Source organism: Aphelocoma coerulescens (genome assembly GCF_041296385.1).
Source record: "Aphelocoma coerulescens isolate FSJ_1873_10779 chromosome W unlocalized genomic scaffold, UR_Acoe_1.0 ChrW_unloc_scaf_5, whole genome shotgun sequence".
Classification (NCBI taxonomy): Eukaryota; Metazoa; Chordata; class Aves; order Passeriformes; family Corvidae; genus Aphelocoma; species Aphelocoma coerulescens.
Window position 1 is genome coordinate 1,406,850 of NW_027184084.1, and position 17,228 is coordinate 1,424,077.

Below are 17,228 nucleotides of genomic sequence, written 5' to 3' on the forward strand. Positions count from 1 at the left end.
ACACATCTTTGCCTAAAGACCCTTGATTTCAAAATTATAATAACTCAGAGGGAAGGGGGGGTCTCATCTGCCATTCCAAGGCGGGCTCTTTCCTTCCTTAGCAGACACTTGTCTTTCAAACCAAGACACACAGTTACCAGAGTTACCAGAAACTTAGTGCGGGGTTTTTACCCTCCTTGTCAATAACCCCAAGATTTAAATTATGCCTTTTACTTACCCCAGGGATCTTGCCTTGAGTCTCTTAATGGTCTGAAGCCAAGGGGGTCCCTCGAGAATTCCTCAGTGCCAGCTGGAGGCCTGTCAACTGCACATCCACCGAGGCTCAGAGGCTGAGGTCCCATCTGGGTCGCCAATTACTGTCACCAAATTACCGGAAACTGGGTAATATAAAATTCCTTAACACCAATTTTTAGTGTTAAAGAGGGCATCATTTATTATGGCACCTGGAAGAGCACAGGGAATAACTCCTCCTAACGTGCCCCCCGATTTCTAGAAGTGTCTTGCTACTGTACAGTCACTACATGCCTATTATAATTTGCCCATTACCATAAAAAACCCTCCCCACGTTCCCCAAGTTCCTAAATTCAGTCCTTGTTCAGGCTGTAGCTGAATTCTTGAGCCAGAAGTCTCCTTTTTATCTTCCAACATCCTTGCTTGAAGAGCAATTTCTGCATGCCTTGCTTCTCTGCTAACAGCCTGCAGACATAGTATCTTCTCTGCTAAAAGCTCACAGCCACAATAGAAATTGAATTTGACCTTTTTGGTATCAGTTATTCAGAAAAAAAGTTTTGTGAGCACTAGTTCCAGGGAGCAGAATGTTTCTGATAAGTTCAAGAGGAACTCAGCCCAGAGGCAGTTCATCAAGGCCAAGGCCTAACAAGCCTAACAAGCCTAACAAGCGCAGATCACAGTGCGGCCTGAAAAATGGAGGGGGGGAACCACTACAATCCACCCTGTGACTGAAGTCAACTTCTTTTGCCCCACAGACTGGTGGTGTGGTTGCCTCTTGCCTCTGTGCCTATAAACGGAGATGTAATTATGTTCCAATTATAAACTGAGGAAATTTTTAATCACGTTACCTAAATACATATATTTTTTTATGGCTCCTTTGAAAATGATGGAACAGTATTATCTATGCGAGGAGGTCTGAGCGACAGTGTTACTTGTCTAGCCAGTATTCACACTCTAACATATAGAACAATATTCAACAATAAGCATATTATGACAAAAACAAACAAGATTACAGTAGAGTACATTAAATCTTGAATTCTGACGAAGTTCACTGCTTGCTCAGTCAGCAGACTCACTGTTCTATGCCCTGGAATGCCTCGAGCTGCCAGGAGAGACGGCACGGGCGGTCCAGCAGCTCAGCGGCTCCAATATGCGGCAAGTGATAGCTGTTTGGCTATTGTCACAAGCAGAAGCAAAGAGGTAGAAATATAGCCCTGACTCCGTGCTTGTATTCCTCTTTTCTTGATTCCTCCCATCCCGGGAGGGACAAGAGAACCAGTCCACAGAAGGGAACGCAGGAGCAAACAGAGGCGGAGCCAGCTGCAATCGTCTCCTTTATTTGGGGGAGGGGAACTGGGAGAGCAGGGGGTGGACCCATGGTAACCAGCCAATTGCACTCTGTTTCGGGGGAGTCCGTGCTACTTTCAAGTTTTACCCGTGCTTGGAACAAAGGGGATTCAGAGCACATAGTAGAGACAAGTCTGGACATGCCTGGGCAGTCCCGGGGCCAGGCTACACCTAGGGGCAGGCAGCAACAGAATTCCCATTTTTTTTTCTTTAAAGCTGGGCTGTGACCCTGAGTAACTTAAAATGTACAAAACAGTGATAAAACAGCAGTGGAAAACATAATTGAAATACACCATCCTTATAAGCCAACACTACCCAAGATGTCCTTAAACCAGTCCCCTAGTTCTTCTTTCAGATGGTTGATTTAGTTCTGGTCTCCACATGGAGACGTGGAATGATTTGACTGCGAGATGTAATGTTCATGCAGCGTAACTCTTCAAGCTTGTTTTAGGGCTGTGGGACAGTCCACATTGCTGTTGATATGGCTTTCTAGGACATCAGGTAGGGGAGAAAACTCAGGAGGTTAGTCAGGACATCTATGGTATGGGGTATCAGGACGAGGATCTACAAAATAAAATACAAAATGTGAGTGCAAACAGTATAATTTAACTTAGGGGATTAACATCGAAATCCAGTGCAAAGGGCTCAAATGGAGGAGTAAAATCAGGATCTTTTTTACAGTGTCTCCTCCAGGAGGCAGTTTTGACCTCTTTGACCTTTGTGGAAGTAACATAGGGTTTTACCCATTTGCTGGGTGTCGGAAGCCGCGGCGGGACGGGGAGCCCGGATCCCCGGCGGGGGGAGAAGAACAGAAGCCAAACCAATATGGTTGAAAAATACACTCCGATTTATTAGCAGTCTAAAGACACTTATATAGTATACCAGCTTGTTAGCTCCTAAGTGGCTTATCAGGACACATTTCTATTTCTACACAATTGGACTACATTGGCAGTTTTCCACAGTCTTGTTATGATCAAAAGAATTTTGTCCTTGCCTCCGTCGGCGCAGTCCTGGACAGCACCTGCAAGTTCGTTACTCCCTGAAATTTCTCAGGCTGAAACTGTTTGGTTTCACACAGAGACTTTCCCACGGAAAGTGTCTCACACACACAGGCCCAAAAACCTCCAGCTCAATAGCTTGGACAGTTCTTTTATTGATCCCAATAATTCTATTCTCCAACAGCTGGGGATCCACCTAAATCCCTGAGGGGTGGATACACTGGCGTATCCATCTCCCCAAGTTATAAGTTTGTACGGTCCCTGGATCTTTTGACTCTCTGGGTCCTGGATCAGGACCTCTGGATTTTCTTTCAACTTCTGTCTCCTGGTGTTCTGGAAATGACAATAGATTGGAGAGTTCAGATCCTCAAAGGTGCCGTTCAGGAAACTTATTGTAAACAATGCCTTGCTGAGTCTGAGGACGGGTGAGTTGAGTTTGGTGGTTCCTGATTGTTGCAGTTGCATTCATTTAAGAGTTTGGTGGGCACGTTCAACAATGCCCTGTCCAGTTGGGGAGTGAGGAATACCTGTGACATGTCAAAATCCCCACAGCTGACGAAAGTTTTTGAACTCCTGAGAGATGTAAGCAGGCCCATTATCAGTTTTTATCTCCTCAGGTACACCGAGCACAGCGAAAGCTTGGACAAGATGTTTTTCAACATCCTTAGCCTTTTCACCAGCATGTGCAGAGGCATACATGGCACCAGAGAAGGTATCAATAGAAACATGAATGCATTTTAATCTCCCAATTTCAGGGAAATGTGTAACGCCCATCTGCCACACTTCACCGCTATTAATGCCTCTGGGATTAACCCCCATGCCCAGTGATGGAAGCTGTAGCTTCTGGCAGTTGGGACATGTCACCACGATTGCTTTTGCCTGTGTCCGCGACAGATGGAACATGCGGATAAGAGCAGGGATATTTTGATGATACATGGCATGGCTCAATTTTGCTTGTTCAAAAACTTGGGGGAGCTTTGGTAAGTCAGCTGATAAAACCAGGTCTACTGGCATAGCTAGGGCATCTGGTCTATGATTACCCTCTGCAATAAATCCTGGCAGGTTTGTATGTGATCTCACATGCATGACAAAAAAGGGATGCTCTCGGTGGGAAACCAGATAAATCAGCTTCGAGAGCAGTTCATAAATTTTCTTGTTTGAAACTTCTTTTAGGAGAGCGTGTTCTGCTTTCACAGTTACTCCAGCTACATATCCTGAATTTGTGACCAAATTAAAGGGTTCTTTGAACCTCTCAAATGCTCTGACGACGACTGCCAGTTCAGCTACTTGTGGTGACCTCTGGATTACCTTGACGTCAGATTCCCACTTTTGCGTCTTGGGGTCTTTCCACGCCATAACTGACTTCTTAGATTTCCCCGAGCCATTGGTAAAAATGGTTAGAGCATCAAGGGGTTTTCTACTTTGAATTTCTCAAGGAATAAAAGAGAATGTCAGATTAAACAATTGATGTTGTGGGCAATGATTTGATATTTGGCCTGAGTAACTGTCTAATGCAAATTGTAAGTTCATATTATTTTGGAATAGGTGATCTAATGAGTCTGCTGTTACAGGTAAGTAGATGCATGCAAAGTCACATCCTGCCAGGGTGCGGAGCCTTACTCTACCTTTCATGATAATTTCAGCTATCAGTTCTTGTGGCTTGGTGATGCTCTTGGACGGTTGGAGTGGGAGGAACACCCATTCAATTATGATGAGGGGTTCCTTGTGCTCCTTGTCCCACTGAAAAATGAGGCCGTTAAAGCGTGGTACCTTCCCTAGAATGACAAGCTTAAAGGGTAGGGAGGGCTTATACCTGTGTGCCTGCCTGGTGGAAATTGCCTCGCACCTTTTTGAGAGACTGCCTTGCCTCTTCTGTCAGGGATCTAGGAGATGCTGGACTGCCTCCCCCTGACAGTAGGTTTATGATAGGAGCCACGTCCTCTGTGGTGAGTCCCAACCAGGGTCTTATATAATTCAATGACCCACAGAGCTGTTGCAATTCTACTAATGTTTTGGATTGTTATTAATGGTGATGGGTGTTGGGGTGATGGAAGTCTCTGTGATTTTAAGTCCGAGGTATTTCCAAGGGCTTGTTCTCTGCATTTTTTTCTGGTTGTAATTCAAAGCCCTTGGCCTGTAGGGCCTCAATCGCCATGTTAAGTATCCACTCGAGATATTGATTATTGGGGGCACATATCAGCACATCATCCATGTAATGTACGATGATGGCTTTCTCTGCTTTGGCACAGATGAGAGATAGAATTTTGGCAATATTCTCTTGACAGAGACTTGGTGAATTTTTCATTCCTTGGGGAAGCACGAGCCATTGGTAATGTTTCATGGGGGCCTCCCGATTAGTAGAGGGCACGGAAAATGCAAATCGAGGGCCATCTGCAGGGTGGAGTGGAATATGGAAGAAGCAATCTTTAATATCAAGGATATCCAAATGCCAATGTTGTGGGAGCATTGAAGGTGATGGCATGCTGTACTAGTTTGAAAACAAACCAGTGAGAGGCACCAAGTCAGAATAACAATTTAATGGAAATTAAAGAAAAGGAACAGAAAGTAAAAGAAAACACTGACAGAGTCAAGATACAACCTGAGTCCCTGTTACACAGGGTAGTGGTAGCAGTCTGGTGGAATGGTGGCTGCAGTCCTCTGAAGTGGTGATCCTGTAGTAGAAGGGGTCTGCTCTTCCTCAGAAAGTCCAGCGGTGGCTGTGTAGCTCCTATCCTCTGGAAATCCAGTGGAGCCAGTGTCTTTTGTGCTCAGAGTCCCAGTTATATCCACGATGGGATGCTTGGTTCCTCCCTCTGGGTGGAGCATCTCACAATGGAGTAATGAGTCATGAGGCCAAGTGTTGATTAGGCTCGTTAACAGAAGATAGTCTGGAGGGAGTTATCTCTGAGTCACGCAGCAGGACAATGATGGGCCATTAACAGCAAGATAGTCTGGGGGGAGGAGGCAAGGAAACACTGCCCCACCTGATTTCAACAGCTCATGAGGATGGTAATAGAATACACCTCAACCCAGGACACATGCCTGGTTGAAGGGGTCCCATGCCTTCAATAACCTTATTGATTTTCCTGAGATCATGGAGAAGCCGCCACCCGTTCTTTCCCGGTTTTTGCATCACAAACACTGGCGACTTCCACGGGCTATTAGTTGGTGTGATGTTCCATTTAGCTAATTGTTCATTTACTAATGTGTGGAGTGCCTCTAAGTTTTCACTTTTTAGCAACCACTGGTCAATGCACACTGGTTCATCAGTTTTCCAAGTTAATTTTTGTGGATGGCACTCAGCTCCAGTGGCCGCAAGGGAAAATTTTGATGTCGGGGGTGATATCAATTTTTGTTCCCCACTGAGGCATGGCATCTCTTCCCCACAGTGTAAATTTGGTATCCAGGACATATGGACGAAGTGTCGCTATTTGTCCTTCTGGACCTTCAATTTTAATGATGTTTTTGAATTGCTTCGCAATTTGGATACCTCCAATCCCTTGTAGGATACACTGAGACTGCAATTCCCATTGCGCAGGCCACTTATCAAATGGAATGACAGACACATCAGCACCTGTGTCTATCATTCCACTATAGGTTTATCGTTTCCCAGAACCTCAGTCCAACAGATGGCTGGGATATGACCATCTGTGGGCAGGTATTTGGGCAGTGGAATGGCTTGTGCAATGACCTGACCCTTTGGCATAAAGTATGGTGGACATATACAGTGTACCATTAGGCTAGAACCCCCATTCTGATCCACTTTCATGAGTGCAGGTGTAACCTCTATCCCAGCAGGTGTTTCCTGAGTGTCCCCAATAACAAAAAGGTATGTAAAGTCTGGTATGTGGTCCACATTTTGGAATGTGATTGGTATCGCAGTCCATCTGTTGCTGTTTAAGTGGTGCGCTACATCACAGGTTACCTTGAACTTTAGTCCAGGAGTCCATGTTACTTTGTCTGCAGCTCTATTTATGTCGGAACACGGAACTGTGACGTGTTGAATTATTAGTTTTCCTGATGTTGACCTGGGGAAACAGTCTTTGAAGAGTTTTTAGCAGCAGTTATAATTGCTCTGCAATTCCGAGACACATGTCCCTTTTTCTGACAATGGTAGCACACGAGGTTACCTCTAGATTGAGTTTCCCCTGTACCCACTTCATCCTCTACGACCTCCCCCACCATCCCCACTTTTTTCGAAAAGGAAACAGTTGTGTTCAGCTGCACCTTCTTTGTACAAACTTTGAGGATGGTTTCAACCGTTGGGGGAAGACGCAAGGGGAGACTCAGAATCACCTGCTTGTAAGCGTCATTTGTATTGGCCTGGACCAGTTTGAGCAGGAATGCTTGATGCAGGTCTGGATTTGGGACCTGGGAAAAGATTGCTTCATGCAAACAATTATAAAACTGTATAATATTTTCAGTTGGCAACTGTTTAACGTTGGTATAATGAGATTCATGAGTTTGAGATGGTAGTAATGTTAAGACCTTTTCAGCAGCACGTGTTATTTCAATAAGAACTGGGCGTGGAATAACCATTGCTTGCTTTTGAGCATTTGCCATATTATTGTCACCGGATAGATGGTCTAATGTCAGATAATTGTTGTCAAAATCCAGATAATTATCTGGAGTTTGCCACAGAACTTGCAGTAAATCAGATAAAATTAGCTTCCACTGTTGTTTCCACAAAACGAAGTCACCAGGGGTGAGAAGAGATTGCATTAGTATAATCAAATCATGAGGCACAAACACATACGTTGAAAAGGTAGCATTTAACAGGCTTTTAAAATAGTGACTATGCATCCCAAACTCCTTAATTGCCTTGCACAAATCTTTGATACTGGAATATGGGAAAGGGGTCCAGCTAGAATTAGCTCCTGTGCTACTACGAGGGAGAGCAGTAGCAACTGGAGGCACTTCCTGGTAGCCATAGGTTCCCGGATGTAAAGGGGTAGTCACATGACCATGGGAACATGGGGCTGGACAGTGGGAAGCGGGGGGGGGGGGGGGGGCAGGGGCAGGGAGTGGAGGGGCAGAGCCAGAGAGTGGAGGGGTGGAGGCAGCAGGAGGGGGGGAGGGGTTGAGGGCAGGGTTGTGGGCGGAGGGGGTGGTGCTACCCTCAGGGGCGGGAGCAGTGCCCACCTCCTAGGTGGGAACAGAGGGAGGGGTGAAACACAACGCCGTGGGGGCGGGGTAGAAGGTGGGGTTAGGTTTGGACACAGGCATGGGAGGGGATGGAGACAAGAAGGGATTTGTGGGAGGGAGGCGAAAGGGATTGTGGACAGTGTAGTTTGGAGATGAGGCCACATGGCATCCGCCATTGTTGGAAACAGATAGACTCGGGAAAAAGGGGTTGGGGAGGGGTTTTTTTCCCACACTACGAGCACATGGCTATTGCTGTCCCTGGGAACAAAGAGATCGGGGAAAAGGGGTTTTTGGCATGCGTAAAACATGTGGACTATAAACTGGGGACAAAGGAGTGGAGAAAAGAGGTTGGAAAGTTCCTGGGATGGGCTCCGGATTCCAGTCCAAGGCAGGGTACTGAGGAGACATGGCTGAGCCAGGAGTTCGATAGCTCTCCTGTGCTAAAAAGCAAGCTGCTCCAGCCGTGTTTTCCAGTGTAGGGGAAGCGGGATCAGGGACACAGGGGTTAAGAGAAGGTATAAAGGAATCAACTGGGGGGTTTTGCAGTGGCTTTTCCTGTACTGTGTTCTTCTCTGGCAAAGTGTAAGTTAGTAACAGAAGAAAAAATTTTGAAACTGTTTCCTCCCCTGAGATCCTGAGAGAGGAAAGTTTTCTCCCGACACCATCCCAAAACTCAGAAGACGTTATGTCCTTGGAGGTTAGGTGAGGAAAGTACTGAAAAAAACAGTGCACAAAAGATGGAACTAAACTTTTAGGATATTTATGCCCAGTACAAGAAAGGTAACTCTGAACTTGGTAATATATTTCTCTGTGGTGTGCAGAGACTTCAGATCCCATTATAAAAGCAACACCACTCCCTCAGCCCCAAATCGCGAAAAAACAGAAAAAAAGAAAAAAAAATTGCACCGAAACCAGCTACAAGACACGAGCCCCCAAACCAGCGGGGAAATACTCACCAAAGCTTTGGATTTACCTCAGGAAAGCAGGTCCAGAGAAAAGAAATCAGTGAAATGGGTCCTCTGCTGTTCAGCCATTCCTGTGCCACGTGGAGTGGGGGGGGCTTCGGCTGGTTCTCTGAGCTTGCTACGGCACAAAAAGCAGCAGCAGGGCTGCAGAGTGCTGGCACTGCATGCACAGGGTTCACTCCGGCCGGCACATGGCTTGCCAGGACACCCTAAAAAGTCTCTGTAGAACCGTGGTTCCGAGATAGCATGTTGGGCGCCAATTGATGAAGTTCACTGCTCGCTCAGTCAGCAGACTCACTGTTCTATGCCCTGGAATGCCTCGAGCTGCCAGGAGAGACGGCACGGGCGGTCCAGCAGCTCAGCGGCTCCAATATGCGGCAAGTGATAGCTGTTTGGCTGTTGTCACAAGCAGAAGCAAAGAGGTAGAAATATAGCCCTGACTCCGTGCCTGTATTCCTCTTTTCTTGATTCCTCCCATCCCGGAAGGGACAAGAGAACCAGTCCACAGAAGGGAATGCAGGAGCAAACAGAGGCGGAGCCAGCTGCAATCGTCTCCTTTATTTGGGGGAGGGGAACGGGGAGAGCAGGGGGTGGACGCGTGGTAACCAGCCAATTGCACTCTGTTTCGGGGGAGTCTGTGCTACTTTCAAGTTTTACCCGCGCTTGGAACAAAGGGGATTCAGAGCACATAGTAGAGACAAGTCTGGACATGCCTGGGCAGTCCCGGGGCCGGGCTACACCTCGGGGGCAGGCAGCAACAAAATTCCTGTTGTGGTTGGTGACCACCTGAACAAAATGTCCCACCAGTGATGTTCTCCATCTCTTATCACTCTTTCTAAGACATGGTGTATCTCCTCTGTGTCATGATGAACAGTGATAAGAGTTCTGTGTCCATTGTTTTGGACGCATTCCAGCAGTCAATACATATCGTTGTGCTGCAGTAATTTTTTCACCAGTGAAAGGTTCATTCCAATGGGGGTGGACAGTAAATCTTGACAGGATGTGTAGGTAGATTGTAGTAATTCATGGGTTGTGACAGGAGTTGAATAGTTGTCTTAGTTTAAGACAATAAACAGGGCGGAGACTCCAAAATGAGTTACCTCCCCTTATTTTAACCACTCCCTTTTCACCATGTCGTGGGTTGACCTGGGCCAGATGCCAGGCACACACCAAAGCCACTCACTCACTCCCCTCTGCAGCTGGACAGAGAGAAAATGTAACGAAGGGTTCATGGGTTGAGATAAGGACCAGGAGAGATTGCTCATCAAATACCATCATGGGCAAAACAGGCTCAACTTAGAGATATGAAGTGAATTTATTACTAAAAAAATCAGAGCAGGATAATGAGAAGTAAAACAAGCCCTTAAAAACACCTTTCCCCCACTGCTCCCTCCTTCCCAGCTCTACCTCCTCCCCCAGCAGCACAAAGAGACAGGGAATGGGAGTTATGGTCAGTTCATCACCCATGGCTTCTTCCACAGCTCAGGGAGAGGAGTCGTTCCCCTGCTGGACAGTGAGGTCCCTCCCACAGGACAAAGGTCTCCATGAACTTCTCCAACATGAGTCCATCTCACAGGCAACAGTACCCCTCAAACTGCTGTAGCGTGGGTCACTCTTCCATGGGGTGCAGTCCTACAAGGACAGGCTGCTCCAGCATGGGAGCAGGGCCCCTCTCTCCACAGGTCTCCGATGGGGTCACAGCCTCCTCTAGGCATCCACCTGCTCCGGCATGGGGCTCCTCCATGGGCTGTAGGTGGATCTCCATGGGCTTCAGGGGGACAACCTGGGACAACCTGCTTCACAATGGTCTTCACCACAGACTGCAGAGGAATCACAGCTCCAGCGCCTGGAGCGCCTCCTCCCCCTCCTTCTTCACTGACCTTGGTGCCTGCATGTTGAACTCCTCTCACATATTCTCACTCCGCTCGTCTCTGGCCGCAACTAAAACTGCCCAAAAATTGTTTGTTTTGATTTCTTCTTAAATATGTTATCACAGAGGCGTTACCACCATTTCTAATTGGCCCAGCATTGCCAGCGGCATGTCCATCTTTGGAGCCACCAGGTATTGGCTCTGCCAGACATGGAAGAAGCTTCTAGCAGCTTCTCACAGAAGCCACTCCTGTCACCCGCCCACTACCAAAACCAGGCTGTGAAAACCAATACAAACAAAGAAGGAGAGACAAATGTGAGAAGATGTAAGTGAAAAAATAACAGTTAACTGAAAAGAAAAACAGCAACAACCAAGATAACAGCAATAACCACTAGATACAAAGGTGCTCACTCCCGTGGCCCCCCCGGGAAAAGAGAAAACAAGATGGCAGAGAAGCCCCATCCTCCCAAGATGGCGGCCACCATAGCAGCCTATGTGGCCTAGAGAACAAAGACAAGATGTCAGAGAAGCCCCTCTCAGCTCAACATTTTCCCTGGAAAAAAACCCAGGAAGGTGAGAGTTTATGAAGCAGTTCTGGTGGTAGCTGGGAGGTGCTGGCATTGTCTGTGGCAGCTCCAGCCCTGCAGTGTGTGTGAGGAAAATTAATGTTGCTAGAGATTAGTGTCCACAAAGGAGACAGAGGAGCCCCGTAAAAGTAACTTTATTCATGAACAAAGGGAGAGAGACCATCAAATATATGTCCAGTGGGGTCTCTCTCAATTAGATGAAGCAAGTAGCCTTCTTTTATCCTAATTTCCTGGCTGCATTACACCCTCTCCCTTTCCCCATTGGCTAAGGTATTTGGAAGGTACAGACTTCCCCACCCGCCTGCTACGTCCCCTTTAATATATACCCCCCTGTATAAAACATGATACATGATCATTAAAATTAGCTTTAAGCCCTCCCTGGGCAGAGAAGGTAATATTCATAACCCTATTAAGTCTTTGTTCTTCTTCCCAAAGTTCAGGAGTTTAGCACGACCTTGGCTGAGCAGCAGTCCATGTCAATTAGTAAAACGTTCTAAAATTAATGGGTTCTCTCGTTATTTCCTTATCTACAAGTCTCTGGCCTTATCTAAAAGCAGATTCACACAGTCTGTTTGTAAAGACACATTCATCTTATTCCTGTCAGGTGTCAGCCTCTCATCTGCCCTTCTCCCTTTCGGCCCTGCTGGACGCAGTTGGTGTCAGTGCCTCAGTTCCGAGTCGCAGCTGCGTTGAGGGGAGGGGGGAAAGGAAAGAAGGAAGAAACAGTCCTGCCGGGCACTGAAAATATGCGGCCCCGGGCCCTCTGATCCCGAGCGTTGGCGGCGGCAAAAAGGTCCGATTAAAACGTCCCAGGCATCGTTGGGCAAGCCCCTTCCCCTCCCCCGCTCCCCTTCTCCCACAAACGGCAGGCGGCTGGAACTGGGGCAGCAGCTGGAAAAACTTTTGGAGCGGGTCCGACTTCCTGGCGTGGTGCAGCGGCTGTGGGAAGCGGCTGGAACTCCTCCTCGACAAACGGCAGGTCCAACCCCTCCTCGGCGAAACGGCAAGCAGCAGGAGTGACAGATATTGCGAAATTCTCCAAAGCCTGGAGATAACAAAAAACCCCTCCCGCCTCGCGCTGCCTCACAGGAGGCGGCAAACGACAGAAAATAAAAGAAAACAAAGGGTAAATGTTTTGCGTAATGGACCTCAAAACAGTTTTGCTGCCCAAAACTAGGCAAAAAAATAAAACTATAGTCAGATGGCTATAGAACAAGTATTTGCTTATTCAGCGCCGGGAGTGAGGGGGATCGCTCTGCCACAAACTCACTCACTCTTCTCTAGCCTATGGTTGCATTTTAAAAGTCCTTCTGCTCAACGTCAGGATTGCAACATATCATTAGCATACTCATATTTGCATAAAGCTGTGTCATGGTTATATAATAATTTGTTGCTTTTGTGCATGCGTCAGCTCCTTCTGTGGTGGTCGTCAGTCTTCTGGTGGTCTTTGATGAAGACTTTTGTAGTCTTCCTCACATTTGAACTTTTTACCTCTGTCTTCAACTCATGCTCTGTGCTCTTGTTTTTCAGTCTAACTGGTTTTAGCTTAACTTTGCAGTTTGCAAGTTCCATTAAAACTTGCTAGCTTGCTTTCTTTGTTTGCACTTGTTATCTTGTTAAAATGTTACTTGTGGTTAACCTTTGGTTACATTCACAGGCTTATCACCTGGGTTTCAAATCCCCCCTTTCTTTTTACTTTTGTGAATTCTTTCACATTTTATAATTTGTTTAGATTTTGAAAATATGTCTTGCTTTCCACCCGGTCTCTAAGTTTATAATGTTTCCTCTGCTCTTATGATGTAATGGTCCCACTACACCACCATAAGGTACAACGTACTGCACAACACGTTCCTATAACGAAAAGCCCAATTCCTAAAACACAAAACATTGTTTGAGCCAATTTAGTTTCGATAGCCAGGAAGCTAACAAATTCCACAACCTGCTTTGGTCATGTAATTGTAGTGGCGACACCAGGTGTTTCAAAGTAGTTCCTTCTACCTGTACTAGGGTTTTCCCATTCAAAAGCAAATATTCTCTGACTTTCTTCTGCAAGTGGTAGGCAGAAGAAGGCATCCTTAAGATCTATAACTGAAAACCATACTAATTCTTCTTGTAATTTTGTTAACAAGGTGTAAGGATTAGCAACTACTGGGTGAATACTTTTAGTTATTGAATTAATAGCTCTTAAGTCCTGTACCAGCCTATAGGTCCCATTAGGCTTTTTCACTGGTAATATTAGAGTATTACATTTGGATTCACATTCCTTCAATAACCCTAAATTTAAAAACTTGTTAATAATGGGTTCTGTTCCCTTTTTGTCTTCTAATCTCAAAGGATATTGTTTCCTAACTACTGGTCTAACTCCTGTCTGTAGTTCAATTTTGATGGGTTCTGCTAACTTTGACCTTCCTGGAGTGTCAGTAGCCCATACTCCTGGGTATGCTCGATTTAATATCAGCTCTAAATGAATGTTACTGTCTGTCAGGGCTGATTCAAGTGCTGATCCTAACGCTAAAATTAATTTTTCTTCAGGTACTTTGAATTTCATTTTTTCCTCTTTGAATTCAATGGTTGCTTCTAAATTTTCAAGCAAGTCTCTTCCCAATACCGATTTGGGAGAATTTGGAAAATACAGAAATTGATGAATTCCCATTCTTTCCCCAATTTTATATTGAAGTGGTTTTAGGAGAAATGCATTTTCTGGTTGGCCCATAGCTCCTGCTACTTGAATATGTTTTTCACTTCTAGGTATCAGTGCCTGATTCAAAATCGAAAATGTGGCCCCGGTACCAACTAAAAATTCTACTTCCCTGCCATCCCCTAGCTGTATCTTAACCAGCAGGTGTGCTAGGTTAAGATCTGCCGGTCCCCGTCACTCACTGTTATCTACTGCTGCAACAACAGTTTCCTGTGTAGTGTTCGGTAAATCTGGGCACTGGCATTTCCAATGCCCTTCTTTCTTACAGTAAGCACACTGATTTGGCCCTAGCCTCCCTTGGGATTGCTTTGAGAGGCCTCTACTATTTCCATCTCTACCTCTGCCTCTGCCTCATCCCTGACCACGTCTTCCTTCTTGATGTTGCTCTAAAGCTGCCATTATGGCCCATGTGAGTTTTTTCTTCTCTTGCTTGTCTCAGTTGTTATATACCCTCCAGGCTTCTCCCATTAATGCCTCCAAATTTCTATTATCTGGCTCTTTTAATCTCTGTAGTTTCTGTCTGATGTCTGGGCTGGACTGTTCTAGTATCAAGGAGACTAACTGCTGCTTCCCCATTTCTGAAGCAGGATCAAGAGCAGTAAACTTTCGCATTGCTGCTCGGAGCCTATCTACAAAGTCGGTAGGAGACTCATGCTATCCCTGTATAACATTATACATTAATTTACTGCTTTCGGAATGGCCTTCTCTAATCCAAATTTGACTAACTCCCAGTATCTGGTTAGCAAGGCATATTCACCTGGATCGTTTGGATCCCACAGAGGATCTGTGGTGGGGAATAGCATGTCCATGTTACCCTGTAGGGCTCCACTAGCAATTTGTCCCTGCACATGTGCTTTAGCTGTATTAATCACTAATTCTTGTTCAGTTTCTCTTAATGCTGTCAGCATTAAATCGATATCACCCCAATCTGGGTCCTGGTTCTTGACTATCAGCTCAAATGGTTTTGCCACTTTACTGGGGTCTTCCCTGAAATTTTTACCCTCTTCTCTCCAACTATTCAGATCACTAGTGGAAAAAGGTACGTTTACTCTCATGGCATTTCCCACGGGACCTACCACTTGTCTCAAAGGAGCAATAACCGGTAAAACATTTTTAATATTGCTTCTAGTGCGAGCTGTTATTGAAGTTCCTGAGCTCGTTCCCTCATCTGAGTATTCTCCTTTCTCACTCTCTAATCTACTACACCTAGGTGATAACTGAGGGGTTCTGGGGACTCTCCTGAGGAGATTAGATTGTAACTCTAAAAGATCAACCTCACTATCTTCTTCTCTATCTCAGCTTAAGATATCTCTGACCTATACTGCATGCAGAACAACACCTCATTTTTCTTCTACCTCCATCCTTTTCTAGGGACAAAACTAATTAATCCTTCATCCTCTCTCCCACTGATTTCCCTCTCAAGGCAAAAAACACATCGGTGTACATTACCTCATCCCATTTGCCCTTTCTTCTTAAAAACAACATTAGCTGCAACAAAGTATTATAATTCAGGATCCCATTCAGGGGCTACTTCTCTTTGTTATCCAACCTGTAAAGGGGCCACCATTGATTGTAATACTTCATCAAATCACTTTTCTTTAGATTACCTCCAGGGATCCCTCCTAAATCCTTCCAATGAGCCAAAACACACCCCAATGGACTCTTTTTCACAATCTCCTTACTGCCGATGCTACCCATTCCTGGTGCTATCCAGATGGCTGCACTTTACAGCGAAAATTATCACTTGTGTTCCTTTCTTTACTCTTATTCTGTGGATACTGCACCAACCACAAATTGGGAATCTTTGTTTCGACCTGCACCAGTATTTGCGTTTACAATGTTGACAAGCAATAGACATGAAAGAATCACACGGTCCATAGGCTACACCATCCTGGTCTGCACAACAAACAAGGGAGTGGAGTATAAGTCATGAACTAAGAGACAAAACACTTAAACTCCATCCCCTTATGATAACACCAAGATTTCTCATAGTAATCAATCAGGGGACTCCAACCCCTACAGGGATTCCAATCCCATATGTATCAACATCGGGAATTTCACCCGTGATACAGCCCCCTGCATGGAACATCTCCCACATTTTACAGGAGTTACTTAACCAAGACCAGAAACAAAATTCAAAGCAATCAACAAATACCTTAAATTTCCAGCAGTTGTTCCTTGTCTACCCCTGCAGAAAGCCAGTGAAGTGTGGAGTCCCTCCCAGAAATTCTCAGGGGGCGCCAAGGGAGTCCCCAACTCCAATGAATCTTGCAGCCAGGCAGACAGTACCGTCCTGCCACAGTTGCCAGACTGATACCCAAAACTAGGCAAAAAAATAAAACTATAGTCAGATGGCTATAGAACAAGTATTTGCTTATTCAGCGCCGGGAGTGAGGGGGATCGCTCTGCCACAAACTCACTCACTCTTCTCTAGCCTATGGTTGCATTTTAAAAGTCCTTCTGCTCAACGTCAGGATTGCAACATATCATTAGCATACTCATATTTGCATAAAGCTGTGTCATGGTTATATAATAATTTGTTGCTTTTGTGCATGCGTCAGCTCCTTCTGTGGTGGTCGTCAGTCTTCTGGTGGTCTTTGATGAAGACTTTTGTAGTCTTCCTCACATTTGAACTTTTTACCTTGTACTAGTTTGAAAACAAACCAGCAGGAGATTCTAAGTCAGAAGTATAATTTACTAGGAAAATTAAAATAAAGGCAAAAAACACTGGCTTAAACTGACAGAGTCAGGATATAACCTGACACCCTGTTGGTCAGGGTGGTGGTACCAGTTCGATCAAATGGTGGCTGCATTCCTGTTGAAGTGATAGATGTGGTTCTGTTGAAGTGGTGATCCTGTAGAAGGGTCTGGTCTTCCTCTGAAGGTCCAGTGGTGGTTATTTAGCTCTTGTCATTGCAGAATCCAGTGGATAAGGCCACTCTGGTGTCCTGAAACCTCAGATTATATCCAGGTAGGAATGCTTGGTTCCTCCCCTTGGGCAGAGCATCTCACAATGGGATGATGTAATTTTATGAGTCATGCAGTGAGGCCCTGATAGCTCATTAGTGGGGATATCTTCCCGGAGGGAGTTATCATGGATGAGTCATAGAGAGGATAAAGAACACTGCCTCACTTATCTTAACAGCTTACATAGATGGTAATAGAATACATACCTTTTGGTTACATCTTACATCGTAACCTAAGACATACGTCTGTCTTCAACGTATGCTCTGTGCTCTTGTTTTTCAGTCTAACTGGTTTTAGCTTAACTTTGCAGTTTGCAAGTTCCATTAAAACTTGCTAGCTTGCTTTCTTTGCACATACTATCTTGTTACAGTATTACTTGTGGTTTGTTGGGAAATAGAATTATTGGGATCAATAAAAGAA

At 45.5% G+C, this 17,228-nt stretch overlaps 1 protein-coding gene and 1 long non-coding RNA gene across 2 annotated transcripts in view; one reads left to right on the top strand and one right to left on the bottom strand.

Moving 5' to 3' along the window:
• LOC138102919 (small conductance calcium-activated potassium channel protein 2-like) overlaps positions 1 to 17,228 on the top strand; it is an 827,954-nt gene that overhangs the window by 112,653 nt on the left and 698,073 nt on the right. The window lies entirely within an intron of this gene.
• LOC138102910 (uncharacterized) lies at positions 9,983 to 16,751 on the bottom strand. The gene is made up of 2 exons (XR_011147610.1): positions 15,997 to 16,751; positions 9,983 to 12,221 (listed from the first exon to the last, which is right to left on the bottom strand). It is a non-coding gene; the product is annotated as an uncharacterized lncRNA (long non-coding RNA).